General features: G+C 44.6%; 1 protein-coding gene across 1 annotated transcript in view; it reads right to left on the reverse strand.

Moving 5' to 3' along the window:
• The window catches only part of CRY1 (cryptochrome circadian regulator 1), a 232,938-nt gene that overhangs the window by 176,485 nt on the left and 43,850 nt on the right, over window positions 1-12,603 (reverse strand). The window lies entirely within an intron of this gene.

A 12,603-nucleotide genomic window follows, 5' to 3' on the forward strand; every position in this document is an offset into this window, starting at 1 on the left:
CTAAAGGCATATCCCAACCGCAAGCCAGCAGTAGCAGCCGGCCGCAGTACCATGACATGACACACGAGGAACAGACTGCCATCAATCAGCATCAACAGATAAGGTAGGAACAATTTACAACTTACACAGATATTACTATACGAAACCTAGACCTCTCTCTCCCACTGTTCAGGACTCCCAGATCTAGGTGTGTCTTCCATCTCTGCCTATTATACCGTGAATCCTACTGTATTGTGAAATGTAAGCCTCTCTCCCACTATACAGGACTCTCAAATCTAGGTGTGTCTTCCATCTCTGTCTATTATACTGTGAAACCTACTGTATTGTGAAACGTAGGCCTCTCTCCCACTATACAGGACTCTCAAATCGAGGTGTGTCTTCCATCTCTGCCTATTATACTGTGAAACCTACTGTATTTGGAAACGTAGGCCTCTCTCCCACTATACAGGACTCTCAAATCTAGGTGTCTTCCATCTCTGCCTATTATACTGTGAAACCTACTGCATTGTGAAACTTAGGCCTCTCTCCCACTATACAGGACACCCAAATCTAGGTATATCCCCATTTCATCCTATTATACGATTAAACCTACTGTATTGTGAAATCTAGGTGTAGCCTCCGTCTCTGCCTATTCATACTGTGAAACCTACTGTATTGTGAAACTTAGGCCTCTCTCCCACTATATAAGACTCTCAAATCTAGATGTGGTTTCTCTGGTACCCAAAATGCATTATGAAATGTAGGCCTCTCTCCCACTATACACAATTCTCAAATCTAGGTGTGTTCTCACCGGGACCCAAACTGCATTGTGGAACCTAGGCCCCTCTCCCACTATACAGGACTCCCAAATATATGTGTTCTTCCATCTCTGCCTATTATACTGTGAAACCTACTGTATTGTGAAAAGTAGGGCTCTCTCCCACTGTACAGGACTTTCAAATCTAGGTGTGTTTTCTCTGGTACCCAAACTACATTGTGCAACCTAGACCCCTCTCCCACTATACAGGACTCCCAAATCTAGGTGTTCTTCCATCTCTGCCTATTATACTGTGAAACCTACTGTATTGTGAAACGTAGGCCTCTCTCCCACTGTAAAGGACTCTCAAATCTAGGTGTTTTCTCTCTGGTACCCAAACTGCATTGTGCAACCTGTATTGTGAAACTTAGGCCTCTCTCCCACTATACAGGACTCCTAAATCTAGGTATATCCCCCATCTTTGCCTACTATACTGTGAATCCTACTGTCATGCGAAATCTAGGTGTGTCTTCCATCTCTGGTTATTATACTGTGAAACCTAGTGTATTGTGTTAGGCCTCTCTCCCACTTTACCGGACTCTCAAATCTAGGTGTTTTCTCCAGTACCCAAACTGCAATGTGCAACCTAGGACTCTCATCTGCTATACAGGACTCCCAATTCCAGGTATACTCCCCCTTCTCTGCCTATTATAGTGTGAAACCTACTGTACTGTGAAATCTATGTGTACCCTCCATCTGCACTGGACAAAGATCGCTCCAGATGAACAATTTCGAAGCATACAGTACTTGTATCTCGCACCACCTCTGTGTAAAAGGCCACAGGCATAGCCAAGCATCCACGCACTGCACAATGCTGATATGGCTACGCTCTTCCGGTCTAGCAGTGCATATAGCCATCCAGACTGAAACACCTGACGTACCTCAACACCTGTGCCAATAGCATACAGCGACTGCCAACCGAAAGGAGCTCGGTATAGCTGGCCACACATCGAGTCTCTTAACAACAGCCCTGTACCACAAACCACCAACAGCACCCACCCACAAGCCTGATCTTACTGGGCTGCTTACTCGAGCCTAGCAGCCACCTAAGTCCTAGTCTGGCGAAAATGCACACATGCATCTTCTAATCTAAAACCCTTAGAACCTCCGAAACACATTGACTACGGTCACCAAGAGAATTCCAACTACAAAGCACATTGAGGCCATACAAATGGGGAAATAGCGCTATATAAGTAACCAAATACAATACAATAAGTCCTACTTTCTTGACTGATGTTTCATTTTTTTAGGTAATTTCAAGGCGTTTTGGTTGATATACTATTCATCTACCTGCGACATAGGGAATTTTAATGGCAAGCTAACATGTATTCCTGGCTGCTTATAACATGTCCTGATTGCCCTGAATGTGAGAGTTGGCGTGCCAGTGTAGGTTAAAATTAGGAATATGGGTAATAAATTACATGTTCCCAACTAATATGCTTTTTGAAAAAAACAGCGGAAAATTGGCAAGTGGCCGTGCAAAATGGTGCGGTCCTGGCTGTCATTCTATTTAATTCCCCATGATTAGCTGAAGCGGAATATATATAAATGATGGCAGTTCCAAATAAAATTATGAAGTTTTGCCCAAAAGCTGACTTAGAAACAAAAGGGGATGTCAATGGGAAGTTGCCATATGTCTGTTGCAGACTCCTAAACCAATCCTTAGAGATAGGCTGGATTTGGGAGGAGAGAGAAGGGTAACTGTCCGATTCTATTTGCAAGAACTCTTGCAGGCTACTCACCAGGATTGTAAACTTGATGGTGTCACCACTGCTATATAAAGTGGATGCACTATGAGGAAGAAAAAAAAAAGGAGAGCTCCTAAAATTAGCATCATGAAAGGAGCTGTTAAAACTTACCATCTGACAGCAGCAAGGAAACTCCAAAGGAGATTGCATCTGGGTGGAGCTGTCTATTTCTAGGAAGCTCTAAAGGCTGACTGGGTCCTATGGTGAAGAGCTGGGGGCCATCTTTGAGAGTAGAGTGACTAGACCCCTGCTCTATCTTTCCAGAGAGTCTGAAATGGAGCTGGCTTTCTGTCAAGATGTGCCCCCCTGATTCTTGAATAACTGTGGAATGACAGATAATCCAGGATGTTCAAACTGGAGGCTTCCGTTCAGTCCAGTGGAGGAATCAAACCCTGGTAACCATCTGGTCCTGGTGGGAGAGGAGCATGGAATACCACCCCCTAAGCCAGGCTGGAAATATATAACCAGCCTGAAACTTAGAGTAGTTCCCCAGCACCACAGTAGATGGCCTTCCCACTATAAACGTGGAACCAGGCAGTGCAAGCACTGAAGGTGGGAGGCTTTGATACTAAGGTGAGTACAGAAAAGGAATGAAGAAGGAATGAGCCCAGGGCAAGGTAATGAAGAGGAAGCTGCAGGAAGCCAAGCAGGAAGCCCAGGGCAACAGGGGAAGGAAAGGATGGTCAACAAGGGAGAAAACGGGAGACCAAAAAGCAGTCAAGCCAGCAAGGAGGAACACGGCAACCCCAGAACACAGCAACAAGAAAGGCAAAAAGGTTTCAGGAACATAGCGTTTCACATAAGGGAAAGGTTGTGACTCATTGAGCGCCGTTGCTGCTGAGTTTATATGGGACAGCCTGGCCAATGGAGACTGTGCACAGAGGCACTGGTGGCTTGTGGCAACAGACCACACCGCGTTCACAGTGCATGTGCAAAATCCAGCTGCCGGTCCCGGGCACATGTGCAGAATGCAAAACATGGCGGCCCCCAGCCATGAATGACGATCGGTATGATGATTGGTATGCAGACGCGGCTGCAGAGTGTTCCGGAGCCTCCAGTAGACTCGCCAAGTTGGGACACCAGTGCGCACTGTGACATGCCACCCTCCCCATGGACCACAAGGGGCAGCAAGCTTCCAAGGGTAATGGAGGTAAAACGGCAAAACAAGCGGGCGGCATGAACAACAGAAGCAGGTTCCCACGAGTTGTCACCAAAAAGCTGGCAAGCCAGCAAGGACGAAAAGGAAAGGCCCAGAGCACAGCAACAAGAAAGGAAACAAGGTTTCAGAAACGTAGCATTTCATCTAAGGAAATGGATGCGACGTACTGAGCGCTGTGGCTGCTGAGTTTATATGGGGCAGCGTGGTCAATGGAGACTGTGCTCAGAAACGCTGGTTGCCCGTGGCAACATACCACGCCACGCTCACAGCACATGCACAAAATCCAGCTGTCCAGCCGACATGGCTGCAGATTGTCCCGACATCATGAGCGGGCGCGCCAAGGTAGGACACAAGCGCGCGCAGTGACACTTTCCTGAATTTTAAACAGAGGTTTTCAATGTAAGTAGACTTGAGCCCTTTAGAAACCAAAAGGTGGGGCAATCGGCCGGTCTTAAATCCTTTCCCTTTATTGTAGGCATGGGGGGTGGGGGATAAAACGGTGTAGATCCTTAGCCTATTTAACTAAAAATATTAATTTAATTAATTTCCCTTGGCAGAACACCACTGGATGATTTTTGCTGTAATTCGAAATTAACAAAGCTCATTCCCAGTGTGAGCTAAAAACTATAGACTGCAATTTAATTGGGTAATCTTTCAGTTCAGCTTCCCCAACATAGGCCTTTAAGTGGAGGGGGTCTGAAGTCCCAAATTCCCAAATCAATCAAATGTTTCTGTCCAACTTCTCCAACACAGACCAAAGTAAAGGGGAAGGTTCTGAAAAAACAATCTGCTAAATCACCTTGTGTTTATTTTAAAGCAAAGGTGTGGGTAAAATAATAATTGCCATATGCATTTGCACAAATTTGTAAAACTAAACTGCTGGCCTTTTAAGTGCGCAGGAAAATCGAAATTGCACAGCATTGCATATGCAAATGGAATTAGGTCATTGACCAGTGCTGATTATTTCTTGAAGTGAATTCTGTAGAAAGATAAGTATTGTAATTTGTGTTTTTGCCAACCCATTGATGTGATTTATTTGTGTAACATGAAGTAAATTGTTAGCCACAAAGAAGTGTGTAGTTTAGTGTGATTTCTATTACCTATAATTCAAATAATATATAAATATATTTCCTGTAACCGGCATGGTTCTTGGCTTATTGGTAGGTCAGGGAAAGGGATCGAAGGGGCATGATATAAGGCTGAAATAGGGCTGAATAAAACAACTGACATTAACCGTTTATTGTGTGACACTTGGCTTGGGGACAGAAAGAACTCCCTGTGTTGAGGGTGGCCACTCAATAAACCGTTACAGATACACACCTTGTACAAATGGAAAAATGGAAATGCAAACCACATGTAATACATTTCAAATAAATGGTTAACTTTACCTAGGTGGATTAATGTAGCACCATATAAATGCTCCACAATGAACCCGTATTTTATATTGTAAGAATAATATTAATATTTAGCATGGATATGTTTGCTGTGGTGTTTTATATCATGTCAACATGCTACCTTCTGTCTCCTTCCAAGCTCTATACATTGATCACACAACACAGACTGACTTGTGTCCAACGAGTTGATAAAAGGTGGTGTATTATTACCCATCTGAATGGTCCTTCGTTTATTGACATCAGAAGTATGGAAGGCTGAGTCGGCCTTGCTGGAATTCAATTAAAACCTGTGACCGACTGTATCCTGGACGCAGATTTCAAAAACACCAAGTGAACATGTGAGCTATCTTACTGGCCTGGAACATTCTACTGGATATTAATGCTTTATAGTAAAACACCGAACTGAAGGCGAGTCTAAGCCACTGAACTGTTCCTACTGTTGGAATTGAACTAAATGTAAAGAAGTCTGTCCCTTATATTATTACTTTACATAGCGACAAAAGAACGAGTTCAATGACCTACATTTCTACCGTGTAATAATTGTTCCCAAGGTACAGAGTGACCAGCACCTGGATTGGCCTCAGAACTATTTCGCAAGAGGTAATAAAGTATGTGTGTTTGTGAACTCGTCCACGCCCACTTATGAGTCAACAAGTAGTTCAGACCCTTTAAAGGATCATTATATTTAAATGGTATAACATACCGGTATAAACGATGTTGCATACTCGTGTATACTTTGATATATGAATCTACTTCTGTGGACACGATTCCAAAATAATATCCTTCTCCTACAACAATGGAACAATATGTCCAAAATGAGGGCCATAAAAGAGTGAACCCAAACACCAACAGATTTTTGGCCGTCCCGTTGTTTAGGTTGAACCAGCCATCCATCAATGCATACAACTCGAAAGGTGTTGCTGTTGTTTATACAGTAAATAGGCAAACTAAATAAAAGGCGTTAGCCTCTGTTTTTTCTCGAAGGTGAAAGTAAATGGCTGGGCAGCTTAAGTAAACAGACTTCCAAGGTACATATTTTGCTCATATCTTCTCTACTGTATGCAGCTGCAAAGAAGAGGGTGGTTTACATACTTGATGTAAAGATCCCGTGACCACTTGTTGAAGGGGCCCTAAATAAATAAATCCTCTAAAAGTAACTTCATTGTAATGGTGTAAATTTAATGTACCATGCATGACATCAATATACAAGTCAGAAACAAAAATAAACAAGAAGCAAATGATCATGGTACTAACTCTATTCCTCAAAGCACATAAACTCCTGCACTTAGACTATTGGGAAGAATGGTGCCAGGTGACGGGCCTGTAACCTATGATGTGTAAATAAATAGTATGCAATAAATGTCTTACACAAGGTACACAAACCTCACCACTAGCAAAGTCTGCACTCTTTTCCCATAGCTCTAAGTTGTATTAACAGACCACACAAAAACATAAGAAATGGGATAAGATGAAGCAGGAAAGGTGACAAGGTAGCGGTACCTTTGCCATAAAAGCACTAGTGTTGCTCTGGTTGCCAACGTTTTATGACTGGTACCTCTAGCAACTTCACATTCTCAACTACTGGGAACCAGATACCAAGAATGAGGCGGTGTCAGAAGGCACTGATGCCAGACATCAAGTGAACACAATACAAAAGGGATGAACCCACTGTGTAAGCACGTGTTAACTGGCTTTCAGTGAGGAGTGGGTCCAGCATACACGTAGCCTATAAGAAAACCCTATATAAGTCTTTGAAGCTGACCTGCAACTCTATGGAGTTTTAAAATAAGCACAGACCGCCTAATTGGGAAAATAAGAACTGCAGCATATAATCCAGCCAGTGATAACACCTGGAGAAGCTTGAATGGTGTGTGTTTCTGCTGTAGATGCAGAGTAATGTATTATTTCGTTAATGTATACATTTGAGTTCTTTTGCCATAACTATCATGTGAAATATTTTCCTCTGGCAGTGCGAGTGAGACTTAGGGTAAATAACTTGAAGAATAATTTCTCCTTCGAGAGACTAGGTAGAGATTTGTGTCGTTCTGCAGTTGTAGAACACTATTTTGGAACACAGCAATATCCTTCAGTGACCAAATGTTATGTGACAAATCTGTGGATGTCATCCCTTCTCCCCTAGGGGAGACCTTTCCCATGGACTGAGGGTGGTGTTTCCACAGTACAATAGTCCTCCTGGGGGGGGGTGCACCTGGGGAGGATCATATGGGAGAGGAAGGCCCTTATGGGATTAGGGACGACCATTCCCAGAGAATGTGGTATACCTCTGCCTTATTAGACCCTCCCTCCTTCCCCAAACCAAACACTTCTTCCCCCTTTCCAAATAGTGCCAACATTGTGTATAGTAAGGGTAACTATCCTAGTATGTTAGACCTGATTAGCGGCCCTGAAAATACAAGATGCTTTCCATATTGCTCCAATACAAGTACTGTGAAGAAGAAGGGGAACAGGAGTATGATGCCCTCTCCAGAGAACCAGATTGAATGGTCTAGCCTCTCAAAGCATTTTATTGGTCAAAGGAAATACAGACTACAGAGGGAAACTAACATAGGGTGAGCCATCGTCAGATGAGAAAACCTGAGGGACGCTGACCCAGCACACGCTGAAGCACTCCAGGAGTTGCCCTGCATGCAGCCGAACGGGAGCATGAAAGTAGTCCAGGCAAAAGCAGCTACTTCATTCACTGCCCAAACAACCCTCCAGACATCCCAAAGTCCAGCAAACTGCCGGAGAGCAAGAGCACAGCTCGAGAAGGGAGCAGGGACTGGCAGAGTAGCCGTAGATGAAAAAGGAGAACCCAAATGCGGCTGGAGACAGAAGGTCCAGCCCAAGGAAGAAGAATTGACCAGTGGAGAAGCTGCTGATGCCACAAAAGAATAAAATGCTGCTGGAGCCTCGCAGTGGAGCACCAGTGCTCGGAAAACTTGAACCACAGAAACAGGTACACAGGCAGAACTAGAGGTGTTAGAGGTCCGGGAGGAGTCAGCAAAGAGCTGCAGAGCACAAGATAAGAGGGTCTGAGATCCCAGGAACACGAGAGAAAGGAAGAAACTTGCAAAGATAGATGCTGTGTGTTCCTGGTGCTACAATATATTGAGACATGAGAAGCATAAGGACCATTTTGGCAAAATAAGTCTCAATGGGGGATGTGGTAAGATGTTGGTCCCCATAACATTTACATAGTAGATGGGGTAGACTTGTGCGCTCCCCTCTTGCAAACAATTGCGCTGTTGGGATGTTGCAGAGGGTTCAATGCATCGTAGTGCTTGTTCACCATTAGGCACGATTAACCCACTCTTATCGGAATAAAAGCAGTGTATTATAAATTGTTTTCTGGCTCTCCTTTTAACTATAATGAAGTATCACTGGAGCCACAGAGAAGAGCACAAATAATCCAAATCATGGAAAAGGCACAGCTAAAAGCGCTTTTAGTAGAGCATTCGCGTGCCAAAAGCATTTAAACATAGTTAATGGTCGTGGGTATTTTGGCATTTTAAAGTTGCCATAATGTTTCTTCTGTTGTAAGCTTTTATCTGGAAAGCAACCGCTAATCTGTATTCTCAGTTACAGTGTTCATTTGTGCAACCAAAAACGGAACACAAACTTCATCAGTTGAATGTCAAGTGGGTCAGGAATCAAGTGCTTTACCTTCTCATAACTGCATGTGTACCCGAATAAGTAACTTTAAATTACTAAACACTAAGCTTTATTTGGTTACAGTGACAGTCTTATATCGTCTTCATTCCCCTATCCACACAGATGCGAATAATACCCAACAGAGCTCCTCTTCTCGTGTCCCTCGCCTTTCTCCAATGTCAAACAAACCCATATGTCAGTGGAGAACGTGTTTCAAGTTGCTAGTCAGATCTAAAAATGCATTCACCCCTCAATTCTCCACATGGACATAGCACACCATTTAGGTATCCAGTGATTTTAACAAATAAATAAAGAAAATAAAGAATGCATTTTTAATGAATATAAAACAACTAAAAAATACTGCATTTAAAAAAAGTAATATGTGGGGATTGGTAAGGGGTTAAATCTGGTGAGGTTGAGGATAGGGGGTTTAAACATGGGTAACCGGCGGGATTGGGTGGGATCCCCCAAAAAAACAAAAACAAATTTGCCATTTTGGATTCGGTAAAAATGCATTCTTTATTTATTCGTAAAATCACATAGAAACCACCATTTCGTATTTAATAAGCGTCTATTGTCATCTGCTTATGGCTAGTGGCAAACCCTTTCTGACTCGACAAGAGTCGTTTGCCGTTCACTGATGGCTAGTACAAATGTTGAGACTTGCCTTGGACACTAGATCTTTGGATTTGTTTAACAGGTCCGGTATTCCCCTCCTTCTGGTGTTTCTTTTGATGTCTCAAGGCATCCCAATCCTGGTTTTAAATTCAGCAGGTTTTCAGATTGTCCTAAATTATGTGTTGTTGGATATCTAAAGCAATATGAATGTGACACAGTTACTTGATGCGGTCTTCCACAGACATGTTTCTGTCATTTCAGAAATCTTTCAAACTAGTGTCTTCTCCAGCCTTGCATTGGTGGGTTAGGCGTGTTACGATACAATCATGGATTCATGTGTCTATATTTGATGCCTACTCTTCTAGAGGGGCAATGGGTTCCACGACTCTTTAGTCTGGAGCAAGGCTGCAGACAACAAAGTTGCAGATTGGTCGAATGTCATGTTTTTCATGCATTAGATTCCAAACCTTTTGTGCGTGCTTCTGCCATTGTTCTTTCGCACCTTTGAGTGTGCATAACAGGATGCCTGTGTGCCATGCGATAGAATATTGATTTTTCCTAGTGTATTTGCAATGGAAAGTTGTACTTCTATTCGTGTCATGGAGGCTGCAATTACCCCTGCCATTCGTTTTCTAATGCTTCTCCCCTTGATTACTTGTAGCCCCTATGAATTCTGGCCATCAGGATTTTTTGTTTGATTTATGGTTGCTGAGACCAGGGGTGTTGTCATTTCCCTCTCATGGGAATTTGAATAATATCACTTTCCTGCTGTGTTTGCTCCAGGTTTAATCTGATGTTGGCGGAAATCGTGCTGCATGATAATAGGACACTGGGAGCACTGTAGGGTAAATTAGAGAAAGGAAGGTTACACTTTTGGACAACGTAAAAGAAGGAAGACCTAGTAACGTGAAAGGGAATGCAAGGAGTAATTTTTCAAAAATTCGTGCTAAAGATAAACAAAGAAACTGTAATACTTGTCTCGGTGGTATGCAACGGAATCAGGCTTTATGTATTTTTTTATTTTACATTTTTATTTTTATTGGCAGAGGCATATAGCAAACACATACATGAGAGCGATCAGCAGGTTCAATACGTGCATAGATTAATACAGTCGCATGAAGAGACAATGGTTCACCACAGATGGGAAATGGTACAACACAATGCATTATAGGGCACTTGCATATCAATGAGAGGCACGGGAGGTACCTCTCTCGGAAGAGTCCTCCTCCAGGCTATGGAGGTAGCTGTTGAAGGCAGTCCAAATGTTTTTGGGGCGAGAGTGGATTGGGACCACGTTGAGGTATTCATCCTCGCAATTACGAGACCAAGTGAGCAGGTTCAGCCACTTCTGGACCGTGGGGGGAGAGGGGTTCTTCCAGCTCCGAAGGATACACTTCTTGGCCACCACACAGCCCACATTCAGGAATTTAACCATATGTTTAGCCCCCTCAACACCCCAAATAGAACTCCCATCGGGTCTGGGTCAATAACAGTGTCACTGATTTCAGACAGTATCTCAAGGATCTTACCCCAATACTCTGCCAGCCGCGGGCACTCCCAGAACATATGTAGGTGATCAGCACCATCCGCTCCGCAGAGAGCGCAGGATTGCGGGGCAGCTCGGGCAAACTAAGAGATCCTGATTGGAGTGTAGTACAGCCTGTTTAATAGTTTGTATTGTATGGTGCGATAGCGGAAATTAAGGGAGACCCTGTTGGTATGAGAGCACATTTTCCCCCATAAGGGATCAGTGAGCTCAACGTCCAGTTCAATAGCCCACACAGCGCGGGCTCTGGAGGGCTGGGCTGGGGAGCCCTGCAGCAGCAGTTTGTATAATGAGGAGACCACCCCTCGGGCGCCAACCGAGTTGGCAATGTATGCAACCTCTGGGGGTTCGTCAGGGTAGCCCGGCCAGGCAGCCCGGAAGGCCGCACAGAGCCTGTAGAGCTGTACATTTTCTAGTGCCGAGCCTGAATGTCCCGGCCTCCATGTCTGTGGAGTTATAAACTTCACATCAGGATAGAAGTCCGCTAGTGCACGATACCCCAGGGTTTCCCAGTGCGGCGCCAATGCTATGTAATGTGTGGGCTCTAGCCCGGGGAATCTCCAGGCTGGGAGTCACTTGTAGTAAGGCTGCTGTTCGGCGCAAACCTCAAATATTCGACCCCAGGCATGTAATGTGGTTCCAACCGGGTCAATGGGCGAGTCCGGTATATACTGCTGGTGTAGCATTAGTGACATTATGTTGGTGCCGGCTGCCGCTAGGACCTCCAGCTTGATTTGGGGGAGAGAGAGGGGCCCGGGATACCAATAGGAGGCATATTGAGCTTGTGCCGCCAGCCAGTACAGCATCAGGCCTGGGGCGGTAAATCCTCCACTCTCGTATGGGAGTGTCATGTCTGACCATTTTTTGCGCACAGCGCCAGAGTGCCATAAGAACTGAGCACACATCCTGTGTAGTCTAGTAAAATATTTCCCCCCTGGCCAGACCGGCACATTGCTAAATATGTACAATAGCTTGGGAAGCAGTATCATCTTGATGAGAAAGAGCCTCCCGGCAAGTGATAGTGGGAGGGAGCGCCACCGAATACTTTTCGCCTCGGCCTGCTGCGCGGCGACCAGGTAGTTGTCTGCTAGGAGTCTGCCCTTGGCAAGGGACACTTGAACCCCCAGGTACTTGATCACGGCGGGCGACCAGAGGAGTGGGTACTCAGTGGCAGGTTGTTGGGTGGAGCTAGTGAGGGGAAAAAGCTCAGACTTGGAGTAGTTAATGGTGAATCCGAAATGGGTACCTATGCGGGTAATATCACGCGAAATTGGGTCAAGATGGGTGTCGGGGTCTCTGACAAACAATAGTACATCATCCGCATAGAGGGAGATAATCTCGGGAGAGTCTTTCAGGCGTATCCCTTTGCGCGAGTGGCATGCTCTGATGTAATCAGCCACCGGCTCTATCGCCAGAGCGAAAAAGATCAGGGAGAATGGGCAGCCCTGCCTGGTGCCTCTAAAAAGTGGGAACAGGTTTGACGTCAGGGAGTGGACTGGGGAAGTATATAGTAACTTGATATATCTAATTATATTAGGCCCGATGCCGTAGCCTCCAATACCAGCCACATATACTTCCAGGACACCATATCAAATGCTTTCTTGGCGTCAAGCGTGACCGCCACAGCATTCGCATACTGGTCAATGCGTGCCATGACGTTGAGCAGCCTTGTGATGTTATGTGAGGTG

This window comes from Ambystoma mexicanum, chromosome 12 (genome assembly GCF_040938575.1).
Source record: "Ambystoma mexicanum isolate Mex_15411 chromosome 12, UKY_AmexF1_1, whole genome shotgun sequence".
NCBI lineage: Eukaryota > Metazoa > Chordata > Amphibia > Caudata > Ambystomatidae > Ambystoma > Ambystoma mexicanum.